This window comes from Coturnix japonica, chromosome 3 (assembly GCF_001577835.2).
Source record: "Coturnix japonica isolate 7356 chromosome 3, Coturnix japonica 2.1, whole genome shotgun sequence".
Taxonomy (NCBI): domain Eukaryota; kingdom Metazoa; phylum Chordata; class Aves; order Galliformes; family Phasianidae; genus Coturnix; species Coturnix japonica.
The window spans coordinates 55,828,894-55,853,942 of NC_029518.1; the positions used below are offsets into that span (position 1 = coordinate 55,828,894).

At 38.4% G+C, this 25,049-nt stretch overlaps 1 long non-coding RNA gene across 3 annotated transcripts in view; it reads left to right on the forward strand.

Moving 5' to 3' along the window:
* LOC107311904 overlaps window positions 1-25,049 on the forward strand; it is a 46,049-nt gene that overhangs the window by 12,399 nt on the left and 8,601 nt on the right. For 2 of the 3 annotated variants that reach the window (XR_001554289.2, XR_001554291.2), the window contains exons 2-4: window positions 18,334-18,589; window positions 20,466-20,524; window positions 24,887-24,966. This is a non-coding gene — a long non-coding RNA (uncharacterized LOC107311904). The remainder of the gene's footprint in view (window positions 1-18,333; window positions 18,590-20,465; window positions 20,525-24,886; window positions 24,967-25,049) is intronic. The other variant, XR_004306750.1, reaches the window with a different exon arrangement.

Below are 25,049 nucleotides of genomic sequence, written 5' to 3' on the forward strand. Positions count from 1 at the left end.
AGACAGGCAATGGGATGCCTGTTGCATTCCTTAGATAAAGAAAAGACATTTCTCTAAGCTCAGCACCACAAATAAACTTTTGAGGTTCAAATACCAAGAAGTCATCAACAGTGAAGTTAGGGAGCAGTTACTGATTCCCAGTGGACATCTTTCTCTCTCTAGCTGAACTTAGTAGCTGTGTACAAGTTGAAAAAAAGGTTTCTTCTGTCTTTACGAATGCCTTGAGCATCAGTGAAGAGGTTTTGATCAAATCTTTTGACCACCTTGTAGAAACTGAACCATGCCTGAATGATGCTCCTTTGCATTTCTGAAACTAAATATCCATTGGGCTAAATCCTGTTTTAGTAGACTTCTAGGTTTTAGTAAGATTTCTACTGGTACGTGTTCAATAAAAGGATTCATCCTACCTCCCATAAGCTACATCTATCCTAGTATCAGGTAGAATTTCTGTTTACTGAAACTAGATTTGCTTTTGAGGTAGGATGCTTTGTTAGTATGAATAGAGGCTGCCGTGTGTTGCTTGACCTTGATAACAATATTTAATTCACTAGTTTCAAGTGAGCAACATAATCCATTATTATTATTTTTTAAAGTGAATATTTCCTCACACTAAGGATAAATGACTTCTCAGTCTGGGCAGAGACTAAACCACTGCTAGTTAACTGGTGGTAGAATTCATCCTGATATAAAGAACAATGTCAATTTGCCTATATTTAAGCATCCTTTCCATTCAGTAGCTATTCTCACCAGTGTATGTATCAGAAGAATGTGGAGGCAGTGGACTTCTTTCTACATTAATGTGGGATTCCCTGTTGGACTACTTGTATGGCAGGATAGCAGCCCTTTGATTGTGCCAGGCACCTATACACTTTGTAGCTCTGATTCCTGTTTCCCTTTTGTAATCTCTCAAATTGGTGAATGAAGTATGGCACTGCAAAGTAGGCAGTACTGAGTCTTAATTTACGTATGTGCAAGGAAATATCAAGAACTAATAACCAGGCTGGGAATTCAGGATACGGGTTATTTATTCTATCTGAATGACACTTGGCCACTTGGTGGGCACTGTAGTATCTGAAGTCAGTTCAGTAAATTGGATCCCAAGTGATACCAGATATATCATTTCCAACAGCAATCTACCTAGCGTTCAGCAAAGCCTTCAATACTGTCTCCCAGTATTCTTCTGGAGAAGTTCTGAAAACTACAGGGAAATAATAAGATGCAAGTTGCTAGCGTGCATCCAAGATGTTTGTAGTCCTTGGGAGGATGGCAATTATGTGATACCCAGAAGAAGATAGCATACATTCAGGGTTTCTGGGAGTCTCCAGTAATACAGGCTGATGGAGAAATGAGTTTCTCCTCCAGCTCTGTTCCTCACGTGCCACCACAACAAAAGGTTGTCATTTTACATTTGAGCTGGACTTACTTGACTTAGATTATATATGCTCAGTGTGTTGTGAATTTGTTGAAGTATGCTTAAAGACATGTTGGCATGTCCAGCTGTTAAATGAAAAATGTGTTTTACTGCTGCGCTGTAGGGGAGCCTTAGAGAAGTGCAGTCAAACTCTATTAATATGAAAAGGATCTGGCCATGTGTATACTGAAAAAGGTTTGCTTTCTGCCATCAAAGTGCTCCTCAGCTGGATATTGTTAATAAATAATCGTCTGGATACACTTACTACTTTATAGTTCAAAATATTCACATTTTACGGGTAGTCAAACAAAGTAAATAGCAGAAAAACTGGAAGTTTTGGAATTACCATTCCTGGGTATTACAAGTCATTTTGTGTAAACTGATGGTACAAAAGATGATTACTATGGTTGTACATGAAATACTGGAATTCTCTAGCTGCTGCCTGCTCTAGAGGGACTTCTTTGTTTCAATCTAAACAATTTTTTCCTCAGATTTACTGGTTTGGGGGTTTGACACCTGAATCTTCTGTTATTTCTTTTTCTAAAGGTATTGCTTTATATAATGTAGCAAGCTGTTAATTCTATTACTTAAACACACATGCAAAAACCCTATTGAATGTTATTGCAGTGCATTTTATTTAGTTGAAGGCTATGTATCATAGCACACCAAATCTGTTTCCTTTAACTATGAAAAAATCTAATCAGCAAAAAGGAAGTAATACACTTAATGCTGATCCACTTCATTACATTTTGCACATGCAAACATACATTATAATTATTTTCTAGGCCATATTTGTAGTGAAAATTGTTTTTGACACAGCTAGGATATCCAAAGATGCTTAAAGAACTTGGTTAATCAAATTCCATTTGTTTTTATCCACTTGCTTCTGCTTACTGCAGAATTTTTCCAGTGGAAAGAAGTTTGGGAAATGTTTAACAGAGAGCTCACCTCAGAAATATTATGCTCTTTTTTTTTTTTTTTTTTTTTTTTTTTCTGCTCTCAGATTCCAGTTCAGGGCATGGAAGGAATTTGTGCTTGGTTGATGTTTCCAAGGTTTTTGTCTGAAAGACTTGAGCAATTCCTCCCTTCTTAGTATTCCAGGACTTTCTTTTGGTTGAACTAGTTTTCTAGCTGGCTATTTAAGATCAGTCCTATGAGTCACCTCGAATCCATGTTTGAGCCTCAATATCTAAGATGAAAACTAAAAGTAAAAGCCTTATTTTATCAGCTGAAATCAGAACTCGGAGTGGTTTTAATTCCAATTCAAAATTTCAAAGTAAAATCAGGTCCGGACACAGGCATTTGAGTTATAAACACTTCTTCATTTGTAACCTAACAGATATTTTGAGGAGATGAAAAGATCTTATGAAAGACACACCTAAGCTTAGCTAAATGGTCAAGCAAAACATTTTAAGATGGCCTTGTACATACAGTCTGAGCTATGGCTTTTGTTCTAATGTATGTATCAGCTGCATAGCCATAGGCTAGTTAGATTTCTTGTGTTGCTAAGTAAGTAAGCTGGGCAAGGATTCTTCCTGTAAAAACAGAAAGGATGGTGTAGAAAATGAATAATAGCAAGGAACAGCGATCCCCTCCATCTCTGTCCACAACAACCTCGCTCCACATATATCCTCTGGTCATTTAAAAATATGTGGTGTATTTTATGGTGAAATATTCTGTTTGCCTGTGGATATAGGTTTTAGATATAGTGTTTTCCACAGGCTCATCTGGCTCACAGGGCTTGGTATGAAAAACATAGTTAAATGTAAGAACCTGGATCATAGAAGAGCAGAATATCCCGTGTTGAAAGAGATGCATACGTCCAACTCCTGAAGTCAAGGGAGAGAGGAGGCCCTGCAAATGGAGGACTAAGAAAATGTGATGACAACAAAAAGCCTCAGGGGAATGACAGATAATGATCTGATGCTTAGTTATTAAAAAGAAAAAGTATAATCAAATTATGTATGATGAATTATAATATATATATATATAATATGTATATTTGTATGTGTAATATGTGTATATATGTATATGAGGGGTCTGGAGCACAAGTCTTATGAGGAGCGGCTCAGGGAGCTGGGATTGCTTAGCCTAGAGAAGAAAAGGCTCAGGGGACACCTCATCGCACTCTACAACTTCCTGAAGGGATGTTGTGATGAGGAGGGACTTGGTCTTTTCTCCCAGGCAACAAACAGAACCTGAGGAAATAGCCGCAAGTTGTGCCTGAAGAGGTTTAGACTAGACATAAGAAAGAACTTTTTCTTCCAGAGAGTGGTCAGGCACTGGAATGGCTGCTCAGGGAGGTGATAGAATTACTGTCCCTGGCAGTGTTCAAGAGGCATCTGGATGAGGAGCTCTGAGATATGGTTTAGTGGTTTTCTGTAGCTACAGTAAGGGGAAAACAGTTGGACTAGATGATCTTGTAGGTCCCTTCCAACCTTATGATTCTATGATTCTATGAATATTTTATATATATAATATGTGTATATAATGTATGTTCATATTGTGATCACATATCTCTGTACGTGGACATAGTACATTGTCACTCATTATCAGTGCCAGGTTAAAGACTAAGGGTCTCCTCAGAAATTGGATTGCACCTCAGGCAGAACTATGTTGTGCCCCATGGATATACCCTACAGGTGAGTTTCATTACAGGCAGTAAACTGCTTAAGCTATTTAACTGAAATGTGCTCTTTGCTTTAGTTGGATAATTATCTGTTGTCCTGAATCAGCCACCTACAGGAAATGAAATAGTTGATTTATCCCTTTGGAGATGGAGACTTGATATTGCTATCACCTTGGAGATGGTACTGCAATGGTCAGGGTGCAAGAATAAGACATTGTACCTTAAGGTTAAATAATTCTTGTGAAAGCACAGTAACTTTAGAATAGGAGAACGTTCTGGTCATGGCATTGCACACCTGAGCTGTAGTTCCACTCACAGAATGGTTAAAATTGGAAGAGACTTCTGAAGGTCCTGTGGTCCATTCCTCCTGCTCAAGCAGGGACACCTGGTTGCCCAGGAGCATGTACAGGTGGCTTCTGAAGATGTTAAAGGAAAATGACTCCATAACTTCCCTGGGTAGCCTGTGCCACTGTTCCATTATCTGCACAATATAGAAGTAGTTTCTGGTATTTACACTGAATGTCTTGTGTTCCCGTTTTTGCCCACTGCCTCATGTCCTGACAATGAAAGGAGCTTGACCCTATCTTAATTGCACACTGTCTCAAGATATTTTATAGACATTGATAAGATACCCCCAGAAACCCCTCCAGGCTGAACAATCCCAATTCTCAGACTCTTTTCATAGAAGTGCTTGATCATCTTGACAGTCATGCTGAACATTTTCCAGTATGTCCAGGTCTCTCCTGTACTGGGGACCTCAGAACAGAACTCCACATGCAGTCTCATCAAAACAGAGGAGAAGGATCACCTCTCTTGACCTACTGATGATACTTTGCTTAATGCAGACAAGAATACCATTAGCATTCTTAGCAATAAGGACACACTGCTGACTGATGCTCAGCTTGGTGTCCACATGGACTCCTAGGAAAGACTCTGCAGAGTTATTTTCCAGGTAGGTGGCCCTCAACAAGTACAAGTTCCTGGAGTTGTTACTCCCCAAGTTCAAGAATCTGTACTTCTCCTCGAATTTGGGTTCACAGCCTACCTCTTCAGCCCATCCAGGTCCCTCTGCAGGACTTTGCTGTCTTCTGGTGAGATAGCCAATTCCCTGTTTTGTGTTGGCTGTGTATTTACAGAGGGTGTACACTTTTCCATTGTCCTGATTGCTAATGAAGATCTGAAGTAAAAATGGACCTACTATTGACCTCTACAGTACTCCACTCATTGCTGGCCTTCAATAGATTTTGTGGCAGTGACTGTTTCTCTCTGAGTCTGTCCATTCAGCTACTCATAATTAAGCTAATATCAGCCTCTGACAGGGAGAATAAGCAGGGCCTTGTAATGTTAGTAAGAACACTCATTAAAATTATTTTTGTTCTCTTAGATCCAGTGCTTTGCTGTGAAGCATCTTTGCTTATGAGTCCCAGGCCATGAAGGACATCAAAGTATAGATTCTGCTGAGCTCTGCTGAGGGTAGAACCCTGGCAGTAGCTTCTTGGGCTGCTGCCCAAGTCAGAGAAGAAGAACTCACATGGGCTAAGGCACAACTTTCTTAACTGAATTAAATTTTAGACTCCAATGTTCTATTTTTATTAGCCCACAGAATATATTAGTCCATGATAAAGAAGTAGCCCACCAGGTCTTCAAAACACAGAGGCTTAAACAAATATATTTGAGAGAAATGAAAACTTTCCTTGGATATATGTGCTTGTTTAGCTGAACTTTACACATGAAATACACATGCACCGGACTTGGTCAGCAATGTTTTATTACCCATCTTGGTCTGCAATGCCTTATGCCTATCTAGCAGCAAAATGTTATAGTTTAGTGAGATTACTCTGACTGATAACCAAAGATGAGTTTTTAAAGCAATAACAAGGAATTAGTCTGTTATTGTAGAAGAAAAGGTTTAATTTTGCAAGGCAGGAAAATTTTTATTTTGCAGAAAAGACCATGCATAATTCTGCATCTGACAAGAACCAAATGCAAAATTCAGTTGATTTCAACAACAAGCTTTCAGATTTTGAAAAAGGGATTTTGTTTTACTAAATATTTTTCTCAGAAATATGCAGACAAAGAAGAATTAAGGGAACAGATTGTGTGTTGCTTCTCTGCACCAAATAGAAGAGTGTATCTGTTTCACTTTTTCTCAGAGTTTCCTATAACAAATATTCATTGTATTTAGTGAGCTCTGACATTAGTTGTGTTCATTCTGACTAATTTCAATACTGTTAATACTGCTATTGTTGTTGATGTTATGTATAGCTTCTTTATATCAAGTCCTATAAATGTACTGTGAAAAACACATGGGCCATTTCTCTCGGGTTTAGTGTATGAAAGGAAATGGTGGTCTCATATCCTTGTTAATAAAAAGTGTTATTGAAAGCAATTAAAAAACCGGAAGCTCTCATAAGGGGCACAAAACAAACAAACAAACAAAAAACACACTGTCGGGATGGCCAGGCTCAAAGAGTTGAGGTCAATGGAGTTGAATCCAGTTGGCGGCCAGTCACGAGTGACGTCCCCCAGGGCTCAGTGCTGGGGCCACTTCTATTAATATCTTCACTGATGATCTTGATGATAAGATTGAGTGCACCCTCAGTAAGTTTGCAGATGACACCAAGTTAGGAGGGAGTGTTGATCTACCAGAGGGAAGAAGGGTACAACAGAGGGATCTGGATAGACTGGATTGGTGGGCCAAGGTTAATGACATGAGTTTCAATGGAGCCAAGTGTCAGGTCCTACAATTTGGTCACAACATCCCCAGGCAACCCTTTAAGCTTGGGGAGGTGTGGCTGGAAAGCTGCCTGATGGAATGGGACCTTGGTGTGCTGATTTTCACTCTTCACAGTCAGCTGAATATGAGCCAGCAATGTGCCCAGGTGGCCAAGAAGGCCAGTGGCATCTTGGCTTGTATCAGGAATGGTGTGGTGAGCAGGTCTAGGGAAGTCATCCTGCCCCTGTACTCGGTATTGGTGAGGCCTCACCTTGAGTACTGTGTTCGGTTTTGGGCACCTCAGTACAGAAAGGACATGGAGGTGCTGGAGCAGGTCCAGAGAAGGGCAGCAAGGCTTGTTAAGGGCTTGGAAAATGAGCCCTATGAGGAGAGTCATCTTCGAATTTATAAATAAGAATGACATTTGACATATTCATAAAACAACAGTCAAGCAGATTCATAAAAGTTGTGGGCAATTAACACACATAGAAATAAGAAAGTGAAGGTGAACAGGTTTTTACTGTCTGGAATTATCTGTTGGAGAAGTGTCACGGTGGGTGGCAGACAATCCAGGAAATTCCTGGTGTCTGTTGAGGACAGCTTCTTGGTTCAGGTAATAGATGGACCAACCTGAGGTGAAGTCTTCCTGGACCTGGTGCTCACTAATGCAGAGGAGAGCATTTTTAAGATTGTTAAGATTGTTAAGATTGGAGGCAGCCTGGGCTGTAGAAACCATGCCTTGGTTGAGTTTGTGATCTTGAAGAATGAGGGCCTGGCAAAAAGCAGAGCTAGGACCCTGTGCTTTAGGAGAGCAAACTTCTAGCTGCTCAAGGAACTGCTGAGTGGGATCCACTGGGAAACTGTCCTTATGAATATGGATACAGAACAGAGCTGTCAGCTCTTTAAGGACACCCTTCTGAGAGCACAATGGCTCTCCATCCTACAGCAGAAGAGCAGGGAAGGCAGGCAACTGTCGTGGCATTGCAAGGACCTGCAGCTTAAACTGAGGGAAAGGAGGGAAATGTACAGGAAGTGGAAGCAGGGCTGTGTAGTCCGGGAGGAATACATGGCTGTTGTCTGTGTGTGCAGAGATAGGAAAGTCAAGGCTCAGATGGAGCTGAACTTGGGGAGTGATGTGAAAGATAACAAGAAGGGGTACATAGGCAGGAGGAAACAGGCCAAGGAGAGTGTTCCCCCTCTGGTGAAAGATAATGGGGAGTTGGCTTCCTCAGAGACTGGAAAAGCTGAGGTACTCAGTGAGTGCTTTGCCTCAGCCTTCACAGCTGGTGAGGCTTTCCATGTCTGCCAGGACCATGAGCCTCTAGGTGAGGGTGTGGGGAGTGGTTTCTGTCCCACTGTAAGAGTGGAACAAGTCTGAGCTCTCCTCGTGAAATTGAATGTGTATAAGTAAGTCAATGGGGCAGGCTGATAACCATCCGAGGGTTCTGAAAGAGATGGCTGGTGTGATTGCCTAGCTGCTCTCCATCATATTTGAAAAATCACGGCTTTCTGGTGAAGTACTCAGTGATTGGTAAAAGGGAAACATTACTCCCACTTTTTAAGAAAGGAAGAAAGAGAAGATCCAGGGAACCACAGGTTGGTGAGCCTCACCTCTGTGTCTGGGAAGATGGTGGAGCAGATCCTCCTAAAAGCTATGTTAAGGCACAAATGAGATAAAGAGGTGATTTGAGACAGCCAGCATGGCTTCACTAAGAATTCATCAGATCTTGCCTGATGTATCCTATGTTGGAGTAATGGCTTTAGTGGACAGGGGAAGGATGATGGATGTAATCTACCTGGATTTCTGCAAAGCCTTTGACATGGTCCCTCATCACATCCTTCTCTCTAAATTGGAGAGGTATGGATTTGAAGGAAGGACTGTTCAGTGGATTAGGAACTGGCTGGTTGGATGCAGCCAAATAGTTGTGATTAATGGTTATGTGTCAGGGTGGGGGCTGCTCATGAGCAGTGTCCCTCGGGGTTCAGTCTTGAGACTGGTGATCTTCAGCATCTTCATCAGTGACATAGATGATGGCACTGAGTGAACCCTCAGCAAGTTTGTGGATGACACCAGACTGAGTCCCCAGTTCTCCTCTGGCAGCAGCAGATGCAGTTTGTGGTTCTTAATTGCCTCCTTTGTACCTTTTCACCCCATACCTTTTCACCCCATGTCAAGAGCCCTCAACCTTCACACTGGTCATGAGGTGTCCTCATGCTTCTTTTCATGTGCAGATGGCTAGCTATTGTTAATAGGGCAGGGAAGGAAAGGAGCAGGCAGTCCTATCTCTGAATGCATGTAGAGCTGTGGCTCCATCACAGTGTCATTCCTTAAGGTGGTGGAGGACTCCAGTGGGATCCCAGCTGGGGAGACCTCTACTTCCCTTATACAACAAATAAGCACAGGACTAAAATCCAAACCAGTAATTCCCACATTTATCCTTCCCATTGCATTTGGCAACAAAGGCACCAACAAGCTTGACTCTTTTGGACTCTACTGGCAGCTGCCTATTATATCTGTTTCTACTTCTTTCCTAGTGAAAAAGTGGGCATCCTTCAGCTCTCATCTGAAAACATGCAGTTGTAAGAAGCCTTGATCCAGAGCTGCAGGACAGTCCTAGATAATACCTCTCAAAGAGTAGACATTACTTCCTTTATCCAGCACCATCTAAATTTTCATTTGTGTCCAATCCACTAGTTTTATACTTTTGTTGTCCTCATTCTTATCTTTTAATTAAAATATATATTAAAAAGTTTTGTTACTTATATATATGTAATAATATATTATATATTGTATAGACAATTGCTCTTTACACACTGTGGCCCAGGCAAGGCAAAAGGTTGGACACACCCAGTGTAAAAGCAAATATTCTTCTGGGTTAATCCTATTTGTTATTTTTCTTCTCCTGTCTTCTTCCAATAGCACAGAACAGGAATGTCAAAGCTACTATTATTGGACTCTTTGCCACAATCATATGCAGGAGTCATTGTAGAAAAGTTCTACGACTCTTTTGAAGCATTTTTTAAACACCACAATTTTCAGTAATAGTGTACTGAAAATGCTACATGGAGAAAAAGGTGACTCCTTGAAAACAGAAAGTCATGAGGATACTGTTGAAGCTGTTAAGTAGGAAACAGTTAAATTTAGCTGAAAGGCATTATAACACCTCTTCTGGAGCAGAACGTGTGGTCCCATGAGGAGTCATATCTGATTGGTAGATACATGTGTTTGCAGTATGCTTTTGAGACATTTTGAACTAGAAACAATAGTTAAAGGATGATGAAAATCTGTGAACTGTAGGAGGATTCATCTCACGTGAGGTGGTTTAATATTTAAAATTTCTTTCTTCCATTCTTTCAAGGAAGGAGATTAACTGCTGCATTTGAGTCAAAGCCTCACCTATGCAAAGCACCACAGAACCATTCAACCTTATGTTTTTCAGTGGAATATAGCCCAAAGTACCTTTGGTTTGCGTTGCCAGTGGTCTCACAGCAGCATGTTTTGTACACTGCGCACTGCAATAATCAGTGGGGAGCCCCAGGGATTCTCAGGACAAGATCTTACCCCAAAGAGAATCAGCTCACTAATATTGCTATTTGTGATCTGAAGGAAAAGCCTCCAATCCCTGAAACAAATGTTATCATCTTATAGATGAAAATAAATTAGGTTTAATTTGTCTACAGTAAAAGGAAACCACAAACTGCAAAGAATAAAATGATCTTATGCAACTTACTGAATACACAGAGAAGTGTAAGTTCCAGGAGGAAAACATAAAAGTGTAAAACAGGGACTATGAAATCAGATTTTCTCTTTTTAAAGACAGAACGAAATGTTTGGCTTCATTTCTGAAGCAGAGGCATGGTTTGCTCTCATCTGTGAGCTAGTGAAGTTTCTGAGTGCCTGTGATGGAGACAGTAATTTAACAGTTTTCTGTCTTGCCCTCAGTCTAGGCATGGTACAAAGAGCAGAGCAACTTCCTGAAAAATTGGTTGTTCTTGCAGCACTGAAGTGTTTCTTTTCTTTCCCACAAACAACATTTATGTGATGACTGGGATTTTGAAAACCATGCAGAGCTGACCCAACTCTCCTCCTAAATGTCACAGGAAGTGCTGGAACCCTCTTCTTCTGTGGTTAGCCTGTGACAAGTACAGGCTTTGGAAACTCTGGAAAACAGCAGAGATTTCCACATGAATTGAAAACAAATGCAGTGTCCTGAGAAAAATTTCAAAGGTTGGACAGATCTTACATGTCAGAGCTGAGCGTCACTTAGAGGCAGTAGGTACAATGTTGTGCAGCTTCTCTTCTCTCCCCGGGAGCACAGAAGAGCTGGCAGACTCTTTTCATGCATTGTAGATGAAATCATGACCCACTGACGTTAATGGGAGTCATGCCACTGGCTGAGATATAGCCAGGGTTTTACCCTCTGTGTGTGTATGTCATCCAAAATTGGAGATGCACTGAATATTCTCTCCATTTTATTACCCAGAATTCCAGATATTGCCTTTGTCCAGTTTCATTCTCATCTTTCCAATCTACATTTTTTGTTCTGTGTCTACTGAAATATCCTAACATTGCACCACTTTGTTTCTCATTATATTCATATTTTCTTACTCATTCCATCTTTTACTGAAAGAAAAATTTAAATAAATGCAAGAATTGTATTTCTTAAAGGATGTTTTCATTTTTGGTTGTGAGTCACCTGAAAAGCTGAGAAGTCCACACAACAGGACTGAAGACAAGTATGTAGAAAAAATTCCTTATTCTGCAGGAACAGACGGACAAAATTCTGCTGCAGGGAGAAGGTACAAGGATGAATTGGATAGAAGTGTGGGAATTGGGCAGTTTTTTCTTTCCAAATAGTGACACTTAAAGAGAGAACCTAAAATGTAAGGAGGAAGCTCTTTTTTTCTTCCAGCACGGTCTGTCTTATTGAGGAGCTAATGTAGAAACAGATGAATTAAAATAAGCAAGTTCTTCTTTCTTCTCATTCTTTTACTGTAAATTATGATATATCATTATAGAATTACCTCTGGTACTTCAGGGAAAAATAACACCTGTGATAAATAATTGTCTGGATGAAGGCAGGGGAGTTTCTCTGAGACATGTTGAGCTTTATAGGAATCAAGGTTGCAAGTTCCAGCTCAGGTGAATAAAAGCTGATTTTAGCCTCCAGAAGATTTTGGTCATTTTTCAAGCATCAATATTTATAGTGCAAACATACATGAATAAATGGCAACTGGCCATACATAAGTGGATGAATGCAAACACCTAACCTCATTCTTGCCAGAGCAAACATCTGAACCACATTTTCAGTGTCTGAGAACACTGTGTATATCTCATGCCTAATCCTGTTAAAACTGGGGGATGAAAGGAAACCAGGACTGTTTATTTGTTATTATTGATTTAGTTGGACAGAAACAGTATTTAACACCTTTCTCTCATTCTAGATTCACAGGCATAGTGATAAACAAATCAGGGAAAATATAGTCTAATACAGGCTTCTTTTCTGAGTTCCAAGAGAGATTACCTCTATCTCAGAAGACTATGGAAAAATTGTCAGTCTTCTAAACCACAAAGGCTCTTTTACTTATGGAGTTAGCAATGTGAGACCAAAAATTTCTAGGGGAAAATATGGTGAGTTAACATAATCTGTTGTTTTGGAAAAAGAAAATAAAAATAGAAAATTGAATAATTACATGCAGAACTGATTTAGAAATTTTGGCTAATAATTTTTGTGCAATAAACAGAGATAAAATAATATTTGAATGACATTTTAAACAGCTTTACTAAAGTAATAAATGTTTATCAGTGTACATATATATTTATCTGAATCTTTTTATCTGAAAATAAATTCCTAAAGTGAAGAAGAAATAGTTGGAAAGGTTAGGATAAGGAAACACTGAATTGTGTTGGCTGACTGTCTTGAATGAGAATAATCTTTCTATGGGGCACTGCAAATTACCTTGTTTTCTTCGTAGGTATATTATTTGCTATGATCTAAAACAGTGGGGTCGATGGGATTCCTCAATCGCTTCCTTTCCTTTTGCCTTTATTGTACAAGGGTTTTGAAGCAGTAATGATTATTCAACCCTGAAGGTTCATTTAGCATGACTGTAGATCAAGGCGCATGTCTCTTTTCCTTCAGAGAAAGAGAGAGAATGAGAGAGAATGAGAGAGAGAAAAAAATTAAAAATGAGAAGGAAACACTTGTTTGGAAAAAACTTGGTGCATTTAAGATTTTTTCAGTTCTAAGTACTAATCTAATGAAGAAAATTGTGATTACTTGTACTGTTTTTCACAAGTCATTCTTGTAATATTTCAGAACAGAGGAAAACTTTCACATCATCATAAAACTTGTGAGTCTCTCCTTACCTTCCCATAGAGTGTTTTAGAGCAATACAGTGAGAGTTCCCACCTTAGCATTACCTAGTACAGAAAATATGAGTTGGGCAACACTGAATCATAGAATTACCAAGGACATAAAAGGCCACCAATATCACCTCCAAGTCCATCTGTCCACCTACCATCAACATTTCCACACTAAACCATGTCCCTTAGTACTGTATCATTGTTTGTTCAGTACTTCCAGGGATGGTGACTCAACCACCACAGAATCACAGAATCACAGAATGTTCCGGGTTGGAAGGGACCTCAAGGATCATGAAGCTCCAACCCCCTGCCTGGCAGGGCCACCAAACAACCATATTTACTAGATCAGGTTGCCCAGGGCCCCATCCAACCTGGCCTTGAACACCTCCATCCACAACATCCCTGGGCAGCCTGTTCCAGGACCTCACCACTCTCTTAGTAAAGAACTTCCCCCTAACATCTAACCTAAATATTCCCTCTTTCAACTTAAAACCATTTCCCTTTGTCCTACTATTATTGGCCCTTTCAAAGAGTTTACAACCCTCCTGATTATAGGTTCCCTTCAGGTACTGAAAGGCTGCAATGAGGTCACCCTGCAGCCTTCTCTTCTCCAGACTGAACAAGCCCAGCTCCCTCAGCCTGTCTTCACGGAGGAGGTACTCCAGCCCCCTGATCATCCTTGTGGCCCTCCTATGGATCCTTACAACAGCTCACCGTCTTTCTTCTACTAAGGGCTCCATACGTGGACACAGCACTCCAGATGGGGCCTCACAAGAGCAGAGCAGAGAAGGACAATCACCTCCCTATCCCTACTGGCCACCCCTCTCCTGATGGAGGCCAGGATACCATTTGCCTTCCGAGCTGCAAGAGCACACTGCTGGCTCAGCCACCCCCTTGGCCAACTCATTCCAGCAACTGACCATTCTTTCAGAAAGGAGTGCTCTTCCACAGTGAAAGCTTGCTTATAAAAAAGCCATCAAATTAAACAGATCACTAATTAATAAGAATACACCTTGCAGTAAACTTGTTTTAATAAGTCATTGAAGACTCTTAAAAAATTGACGTATGTTGGAAGAATGACTAAAAATCCACTTGCATGTTAGGAACCTGACAAGGTGTCTATTTTCCCATAAAAACCAATGAAAGACCAGAAAACAATAATGCTAAGGCACAGCTGTTGCCTGGACTGCTTGCACAGCTCCCTGTTGGAAGCAAAGCAAACCAGTTAGCACATTCTAGCCTTCTGTTTCTTAGATAAGAGTGACTTCTTTTTGTAACTAGATAGAGGAGGAATTGAAAGCAACCAGTGATGGGCTGCTTATATCACTTTTACCAAAAGTGGAAAAATTTAAAGATATATGTGTGTGGAATGTACTTTTAGAAGTGCAATATATATAAGTTGCATTCAAAATCTTTTGCAAGGCTAAAAGGATGTTTAGAGTTACAATTTAAAAACAGAGGGATTTACTGCAACAGGTTTTGGCAAATGAACCACTGCAGTTCCTACAGCTGATGAATTAATGTAGGGCCGACAGACTAACATGCACCATGTGTTTGCTCTGGCAGCAAATGTGGAAAAATCATTTGGAGAAAAACAGTATTATTCAACAGATTTCTTCTTGTGTTTTGTTTTCTGTTTTACCCTTTCTTTAATTGAAAGGTAAGGTTTAGAGGATTCTTCTGATTACTACCACATTCATTATGTTGCAAGAGACTAACAATACTATTTCATGATTTTTTTACATATTGGACTATGTGATCATATTAAGTCTCTCGACTACGAGAACTGAACATCAACCTTCTACAACCCGTCTTCCGGGAAAGTGAAACAGGTGGATATCAGATCAGAAAGTGCACAGCAGTTTTTATATAGTTTTAAAGACGTTTCCAGCAGGAAGCTTTTGAGCATCTGACTTACAGAAGTTCAAACGTACCTGTTTTAAAGATATTTTATGAAATACTATATGCAACACTAACAAAATCTTTAACTTAGTTAGATGGAGAGAAGTTAAAGTCAAAGGCTTCCAAATCTCACTGTACTCAGCTGCACAAGTTAGGTGTCTTCACCTAACTTCAAGGAAGAGGATAAGACTGAAATGAAGTGCCTAAATGAAATCTACAAGTTTACTGTCTTTTCCTTGAAAACAACTGTCAAATACTGTTTCCTTAAAAAAAAAAAAAAAAAAAAAAAAAAAACAGCTGAAAAAGGACAGCTGCCTGTTTTTAATAACACCTTGATGTTTTCTTTCTTTTTCTTTTAGATTTCTCCTTTTCTTTCTTTCATTGGTCATCCTTACTTTTCCTTCTTTCTACTTTCTTCCTTCCATTCTTTCTCCTCTCCTTCCCTCCCTCTCTTCCTCCTTCTCTCATATCTTCCTTCCTATATAATGAATTCTGAGATGTAAACCCAATATTCCTGGCAACATCAGATCTCTGTTTTTTTCAGATATGGTTACAGAAACACTTCCTACTTCTCTGACTGCAACAGTTCATTTTTTTTTTTACCACATCTACATACAGTAGAAACTACAAGGCTATTCTTGTACATGAGAGTTTAAGTTAAACTGGATGTGTCAGAAAAATCCAACTCTCACCAAGTTATGTGAAGAAGCTAATTTTGTTGTGACATTCTACGAATTTCTACCAATATTATTGTGCAGGAAGTAGATTTCATGACATTAATGCCTTTCAGTCCTAAGATTTTTAACAGATGGTATCTTTTCAAATTCTTATTGTCTTTTCCAATCCTTTTAAAAGGTCTCATTTACAAACAGTAAACAAGTAAGTAGTCTTTTCCATCTGCAGAGCATTTAAAAGTTTTTTAGCAGTTGGGAAAGTATGCCAGGGAAGGCTGGGGTAAAGTGAAGGGAAGAAAGTGACCTCTAATGACCATCAGGCCTGCATTCCCTTTCTTGTGTTTCCTTTCCTCTAAACCAGCAGTTGGCAGCATCCATGGAGAAAATTTTATGTCACCATTCTGTGTCCATTATTCATTCTGTGATGTTCTTTTCACACTCATGTCAGGAGGGATCTTCTGGAAATACCTAGGAGAGTGAATGGCCAGAAGTAGGTGCTTAGAGAAAGAAAATAAAAAATAAGACATGTCCAAAGCAGGCTTTTGTCTCACAACTTCCAACTTAAATCATCTGAGGGCCATCAGAATCTCTACTTGTCTATTTGAAATTCTTGATGTTATACTTGAGATAAGAAGAAAAATGTTGTTAAGTATGGTGAAATAGTCACTTTCTCTGAGGCCACAATCAGAATAACCAACTTCAGTAGGACTAAGAAATCCTTCTAGACTTTCATTTGCATTGAGCTGGGAACTCAGATCCAGGATGGAAAGGCAAATCAGAATTCAAGAGGGCCTCTGGTTAGCACAGTCTGAATTGCTCTTGCATAACATCATGGTGGCTGTTGAGAGCTATCAATGTCAAAAGAAGTCTGAAGATATTCATTTCCAAAGGCTGGTTTCAGTCAAAGCTTTCACGGCCTTGTAACAATTTTGCTTAATTTAATTTCCTTTTGTTTAATCTAATTTCCCCTCTTTTAATCTAATTTCCTATGTTGTGTTTTAATAGAAGATGAAAAGTGAAAAAAAAAAAAAAGCCCCCAAAAATAAAACAAAAAACAAAAAAGAAACACAGCATCAAGAACAGGGACAAAAGAAGAAATACCCACACATATATCCAGGCTCTTATGATTAAGTAAGCTATAATTTACGTATTTGGTAAGACTGTGGGCAAGCAAATGTCATTTTTTTTGCATTTCTTTTTCTGTGCCATTGTCTGTGCAATAAGATAGCTCATTACCAACGTCTGTGTTTTACAGGGACATGAAAAAAATGTGTGTGTCTTGTCCAGTAAATCAGTGGAATTTTATCCAAAGTAGTGAGTCTCCAACTAAGGAACTGATGCCACATGCATATTCCAGAACGAAACATCAACCTTGCTAGCATTTGTGCCCATCTACATTGTCTTGTCTGGTCCAGCTGGTGTTGGGATATTGTTGATTATATAAAAAGAGATTATTTCATTAATTGTAGAAGAAGGAAAAGCATACCAAAGGTAGCCAAAGAAAACCCTAATTTGCTAACACAGTAAGACAATAGTTGTTATAATGAAGAAACAAAGCAAGCAAGTAAAAAAACATGACAAAACCAAACAAGAACAAAAACAAGTAGCTGTTTCCCTACTAGTACTAGAAAATGTTTAGACCTCAAAAGAAAGTTAAAAATAATGATGCTGTTTAGATATTTAAAACATCTGATTTTAGAAAATGTGTTGTTTTGTTTTGTTTTGTTTTGTTTTGTTTTTTGTTTTTTTTTTTCCAGAAACAAGCAGAAAAAACATTAGTTGTGGTCATTACTTGGTTTTTGGCATTTAAATTTCCCATTCTCTTTGGTTTGTTTATCCCAAGTGTTGGCTTGTGATTAAAATAAGCTTAAATGCCAATTAAAAACTGTTTGAAGCGGATGCTTGCAATATTACAAGTATCAGGTGCTGTTTGTTAGACCTTACTGCCTATGACCGTAAGGCTTACGGGAGCAATCAGTGGAATTTTCGTCTTAATTTTAATTTTGTAGCCTGGCCACGACACTGGCCAATTAATTTAGACTCATAAAAACGGAGACCTCTTTAAGTCCTTTGCTAGAGTTATTTGGGGGAATCTTATTAAAACCACACTTCTACTGCTGAAATAAATGTGTTCACCAATTTCTGTATCTTAGAACAGTTTTTTCCTTAGGGAGAAGATAATATAAAAAATACTATATTCTTGCTCCCTGACTTAAGTCTATTTTCAACAGTTTTATTCTTAGAGAGAGCGAATATACTGCTGTGAAAAACATTGGCAACAGTAATTATCAATGCTCTGGTGTTCAAGAAATCGTTCTTGTCTCTGACAAGGAGGATGACAATTTAGAATGAATTTGGAAGGATATGGCTGATTCAGTAATTAAAAGGAGTGTGATTGTACCAGAAGCTACTCATGCTGACACTAGTAACAAAAATAACTGACTGAGGAAAAGAATGTTTTGGCATTCAGATATCTTTCCAATATGTATTTTTTTCAAGGAATTCAGTGTAGCTGGCTTCAATATTGAAGGTTCAAAAGGCTGAGATGAGGGGCAAGTATCTGGAACTATAGAAATAGCTTCTAAGCATATGTCTATCCATGTTCCTGTTGCTAATTTTTTCGTGATGTTGCAGATGGAGGGGAGCATCTGCAAGATACACAAGAAGCAAAAAAAGGCTGGTGCTGACAAGTTCACCCAAGACAATCAAGGATAAGTTATTGCAATAACAACATAGCCCTAAATGTGGGGCAGGGCAGAATTACATCACCTAAGGAGGAGCATCTGCAAGATTTTTTCTTCTCAAAGCACAGATCCTAAAGTCATTTCTCCCTGAGGAGGAAGGTAGCTTTCCTTGTGACTTAATGGCCCAGCATCCCTGGTGTATCTTGGTGAGTAATGCCCTAGGTATTCTTGAGGAATGTGTAGCAACTGTTTATCTGAATAGCTTTTGTGAAAGTCTTTGAAGTGAATAGAACCTGCAGGTTTGCCCACTCAGCAGGTCTGCAGCTGGCAGAAGGTCATATGCCAGTCTAGGAGTCTACTCATAAACTTCCATTTGTACAAATGTCAAAATGAGCTATATTCTCAGCAGATATAAATCCTCACATTTATATATCTCCATTCATCATCACAGTCTTGTTTCCAGTGCAAATTTTCTCAATATTTTTGTTCTCATTTCCAGGGATGAGTGTATTGTTTGCAGTCAGGTCATATTTCCTATCAGTATGTCCTCTTTCCCTGCTTATCTGTTGATTTTTCAGTGGAATTTGGATGAAACAACAAAACCTTACTTGTAAGTGAAAATGAGTAGACTGGAAATGTAAAGAATGGCTGGACTGCAATTAAAGAGTATTTGAGCTTGCCCACTGCTATCCAGTCTTACTTTTCTCACTCAGATGGGTTGCCACATGATCCATACACAAATGGTGAAGACACAAAGGAAAGGGAAGGAAAAACTAACTCAAATCTTTCATTGAAAGACTGTAGGAAGTGACATATAGTGACATAAGTAAGTGACATATATTACTTCTAAATATGTATGTTGCCATCCGTGTGCTGCTCTTAATGAACTTATAAAAATAAGTTCTGAAATTATTTTGCTTGGAAAACACAGATCAGCTTGAGTAACCTTGCTATGAAGGTTTTTTATAATGTTTCTGCCTCCAGCTGTCCATCCTATGCTTACGCCAGGAACTATTAAATGATACCCTTTAAATTTAATTATTTATTTTTTGGCTGAAGCAGTTGAGGCAACTTCATATTTTTTTCCTAATTTCTCTCTTGTCAGTAGGATGAGAACCTCTGGCCCAGCAGCAAACAAACAGCTAGGGGCTGTATGATCTTAAACTGATGCAGTGTGTAAAAATCCCCAGACTTGCAAAAAGTCACTTTCATCTGTTTCATAAAGAGAGTAGTTTTCTATCCAGGCAGCTGAACAGTATTTTCTTTTTGGAAATTCCTTGAATAGTGAGTTGAGTTTTAGCTTAAAACTAACTGCTGTGGGCTTTTTTTGACTGACAAGTACTGGAATAAGCTCTCCAGGGAGGTTGTTGAGTCACCATCCCTGAATGTGTTTAAAAACCATTTGGATGTGGTGCTCAGGGACACGATTTAGTAAATGGTTGTTAGAGTTAGGGTAATATGGTTAGGCTGCAGTTGGACTTGAAGATCTTCAAGGTCTTTTCTAACCTGAGCGATTGTATGATTCCATGATTCTACAGAACAGAGAAATCAGTAAAGTATTGAACCTACCTGAATAGCAGCACTATTTATAAGTGTGATATGAAGTCAGCCTGGGGTCTTTCACATTTTGAACAGTAGAAACAGGAAATCCTCCATAAAACACATCCAAAGGACTTTTGATCACTGAATGATAACATCTGTAACCTACCCTGCCCAAGCTTTATGAATTGCTTATGAAACTTCACTACAAAGAGGTATCAAAGTTACGCACAGGTATATCTTCACAAAAAAAGTCTTCTTTTTTTTTTTTTTCTTTTCTTTTCTTTCTTTCTTTCTTTTTTTTTTTTTAAATCTTATTCTTTTCATGCATTACTTATTTATTTGTTTGTTTGTTTGTTTTTGATTCAGAAGAAAAACCTTGTTTAGTTTGTCACTTAGGGAATCATTCTTGCCCCTATCTATTCCATCACTCCATGATCCAGGCTACTTGAAAAGACAAGGTATGGTGTCATTTGTCAAAACAAACAGTAGGAATTTCAGTTTTACAGACAAATTAATTGCAGTTCAGTTGTTCTCTTGCAGGTGGCTGAAGCTGAGGTGAAAAGACTATTACCATAGGAAAGTACTTCAGCTATCTGAAGGTAAGCTGTTCCCTGCTTCATGTGGGAAATAAACTCAGGGAAAATATTGAACTTACCTGGAACTCCAACTTTATATGAGTGTAATGTACTTCAGTGAGTTAATTCTGTTTTGATCCTTCTTAGGTTTTGATTGGCTCAGCATAGAAATGTTAAATGGTAATTACTTTACATACCTAGAGTTACTGTTTATTTGACAGATTGAATCTGTTACAATGCAAATTGAAGATGTGATTGCTGCTTAAACTAGAGTATCAAGAGTTTATATGCCATTTGCAGTCAGTGTTAAAATCTGTCCCAATATATATTTTTGTAATCATTATCTCTCAGTCTCCTTTTTGATTGGTTTCAGTTTGTTTGCACTAGTGTTGCCAAACGCAGCAAAAAGGAGGCAATTTGTTACTCAAATCTGTCCTAAAGAAATTTAGTCTAGTCTAGACAGCAACACAGTGTGAGATTCATCTCACTTAATTTTAGTTATTTAATGGTTATGCAGCGAGTTGAACTAGATAACTAATAATTGCTGTAGAGGGACGACCATATCCAGAGAATGAATTGCCTTGTCTACAGTGAATCACTCTCTGTAGGTACCCATCTCTTTCGGTTGATTACTGAGGAGCCTAGATGACTAGCTTAGATGCTGAACATAAGGAGCATGTTGGTAATAGGAGCTGGGTAAGATGAATCCTTCTGAACAGTTTTTATCTAGGCAAGACAAGTATGTCTCAAGGTATGTTGCATGTAGCCAGTGATTGACGTGCAATACGTACAAGAGAAATTGCTTTAAAAAACGTGAGTACAAAGCATATGATACTATCTTTGAACCTTCTTTACTTTGGCTAGAGAACAGGACTCCTCTTATCTGTTCCTTCTCACTATTTAGTATAATTAACTTTGAGCTGCTTTTGTTTTCCCAACCATATTTATGAACCATGCAGAACAGGGAATGATATCACTGCTCTTCATTTATGTTTATACAGTGCTCTGAAAGCCACAGAGAGACTTAAATACATATTTAGACCATCAACAATTCATGTTCTGGACCTTGCACAGCTTGGTATTATAGCTGTTAGTAAGAAGAGGACAGTCTTTGTCCCAAGAACTTAATGAGATTCAACAGTAGATGGGTAAAATGCTCTAGAACTGACCAAGATATTAGAAGGACTGGTCCTAAGAAGCACATTTATACTATGCCCCAAAATAGTTTTATTTGACTAATGTCAGTCTGGCTCAGTTATGGTGACTCAGAGCATGAAAAGATAGAAGCAACTCAGTGTTTGAAATGCCTGGCTTTTCCAAACCTGTTAGATGTTTACTTTATTTCTGTTCTGAGGAGCTGGGAAGAAACAAACCAATTCCCCTTCTCCATCTAGCACAGAATGCTTCTGTTCAGCAACAAGCAATATTTTACCAATTGCTTCTCTGATCATTTGTCAACCTTTTCTATTTTTCTTCCAGCTAACTCAGATGCAGAACATGGGAAAGTTGATTTCTTTGTCAGATCTGAGTATTTCTTCAGGAAAACTTCCTAATGCATGAAGGGATTAAATTTCACAACGTTGTTTCTTAGGCAGCTGACAAAGATGTCCTTTTTCCTTTCCTTTTACTTGGAATAGCTTTTTAGATAAAGAAGGGGGATTAATTTTTGCATTAAAATTGCTACTTGTAGGCGATATTTATATGCATAACAATTTGAAAGAAATATTGAAACCTTTGATACACTACACAATTGCCCTTCACTTGAAAATCATTGCAGATCACTCAACTGCCATGTAGTCTTTGTGTTGTGATAATCTACTGTATGAAACTAAACAGCCAAGAAAGTAATGACTAGGCAAAAGGTTGCTATTTCATCCGGCACTGTAGTTATTGTAATAATAGTCTATCTGAGACATGTGAGACTTTTAAAAAGAAGGGTAAAAAAAAGAACTTTAAAGCAGCCAATGTCTGTTTCCACTGAGCTATTAAATCATATCTTATTTCAAACCAAGATACATGTTTAAATTTCCATCCAGTCTTAATCCAGTGGCTTTAAGCTAAGCTACTATCTGCTGCTGAACTGGATCTGCTCTTGAATACTGTTCCAGTAATGTTTTTTCTTAATCATGCCAAGCCACTTCGCAAACTCAAGGGCACAGAAGTCTTTTTCCTGCTTTAGGATCATAACTCTTTTCATTTTTCTCCTTTTACTGCTAGAATGATCTCCTTTAAATAATGCATTATAACTATAATATTGTAGGATTATTAATATTAGCAGAATGGCATCATTCTGTTAAATGATTTGTATTTAAACATCCAGTTAAATACTACTCTGGCCTACACACCCAAAGGATTGGTATTCATCATGTATCTACTTTTTGTTGGGGTTTCAGTTCAGTTCTTAGTCTCCATGTGTAGTGAAGATTGAGAGAGACACAGTTCAAGGCTATGTTTAGGTAGTTTGACTTGATCCCCAGAGATGCCTTTGTTTTTCCATCAACTCTGTTATCTCCACGGTCTCTCTCCTTCAACTGCCGTGCTTCTGATCCCCAACAGCCTGAACCCATTCCACTGCTGAACATGCTGTATTCTCACCTTCTTTGTATTGGCAGATAGCCCTAAACAACAGTTATGGAAGATGCTGGTGTTTTCAGGAGATTTAAACAACAGTAGCAGCAGCTGTACTGTCTCTGACAGTAGTTTGAGCTCCTTTTTCCACTGTACACTACAGTCTCCAATCTTTTCTCTAATCAACATCTGTCGTTTCTCATCTGCTTCCTTCCAGTTCCTCAGTGCAGGAAACATATATTAAGAAGTGGGAACTTCCTAAACAGATGGGAAACAGGTTGATCAGAACAGTAGGACAGCTGAATATGGGGCTTTGATCTGTGAAACAGTTTTGAGTAGTGTTTTTTTTGTTGTTGTTGTTGGTTTTTTTTTTTTCCCAGTATTGAGTACTATAGAGAAGTGTGAGGTCAATGTTTACAAAATGCTTCAAAATTTGGAGTTTGTCTGCCCATTTTTCAGGCCTAGATTTCTTCTGTCCCTATGTCTTCATTAGACCAAGGTTATTTCCTCTAACTTTCCCTATCCTAGAGTGAAGGGTATCTAAATGTACAGTTCACATTGAGTTTCTGTCTAACCAGATGTTTTAATTCAGCCCTAGACTGTTTCAGAAAGCAGCAATACAATTTTAAAGTCTGAGATAACGAAATAGTCTTCACAGTGTTGGATAAATGGTGCACTTTTCTCTGTTATCAGGTATTGACTAAAGAAACACTTATAAGTATATGTAGATTACCTGTACAAGATCTCACAATGCAGTACATGACTAGCTCGAGAAAAAAAAAAATAAAAGAAAATAAAAAAAAAAGAAAATAAAAAGGAAGAGGTGAAATGAAGCAACTGACCTGAGGACTTGTCCATCCCCATCTTATCTGGGATATTCAGAGCTTCTTTTTGCAGGCCATTACCTTATAAATCACGTTGAAATTCCATACAGAATATCTGATAAAACTGTCCTTGATATTAATCTATTTTTTTGTTATGCATCTGAAAAAACAATTGAATTTCTAAATTAGGAGAATCATACCAAAATTCTTCATGTTTAAGACCTTTACTACTCAGATCTAAACACTGGCTTCCCCACCTGGTTGGGGAGAAAGGTTTGCACAGCTTTTTGTTTCTTTTAAGTGTAAAACTGAGCAGATGAATAAGAATTCATCCTCTTTTGTTTTAGGCGCATGTAAACAGTAACAGCAGTAGGTGGATATTTAACAACATTCCACTATATATTAAAATTTGCTTACAAATATGATCAAACTTATGTAGAATTTTCTTTTAAATGTGGATTCTCCCTACTGAGCAACAGATTTCCCTAATCCCTCAAATAACTCTATTCTGAAGCAAATAAACTTTAGCTATAAAACTTTCAGAATACAATCTTGTGATATATGTTTTTCTTTACTTTTCTGGTGGTACAAAGAAGACCTGTACAGTCAGGATCAAGCTAGGGGTTTGATCAAACCACCATAACACTGCTGCCAAAGCATCCAGCATTTTCCATCTAACTCAAAACATTCTGTTACACTAGAAAAGAAAAAGTGCTAAAGCACCGGGAGGCCCAAAATATTCCAACCCCATGGATCATGGATTTCTCTGTCGCTTATCTTAGTGTTTCAGTGCAGTAACACATGTTCCCATACAATTTTGTAATGTGCCCCATATGTTTGCTTTCCTGACGAAAACTAAGAAGGCAGCAAATTATCCACAGCACTGACACATAAATTTTGTAGTTTTTTTTTTTTTTAGTCCTGAGTTTAGATTAATTTCTTTTTTTTTTTTTTTTTTTTTTTTTTTTTTTTTTTTTTTTTTGTATTCTGCCAGGTAAGTGCTCTCCAGTGGATGCCCATATTTCATGAGAAATTTTTAACAGCTCTTCAGTGAATAAGTGTACATGAGTGTTCGTAAGTATCAAGAGTCGTTTATTAGTAGAATTAGTTTATTTTTAAAGCTGGTCATTCAATTTACAAAAACAAAACAAAACAAC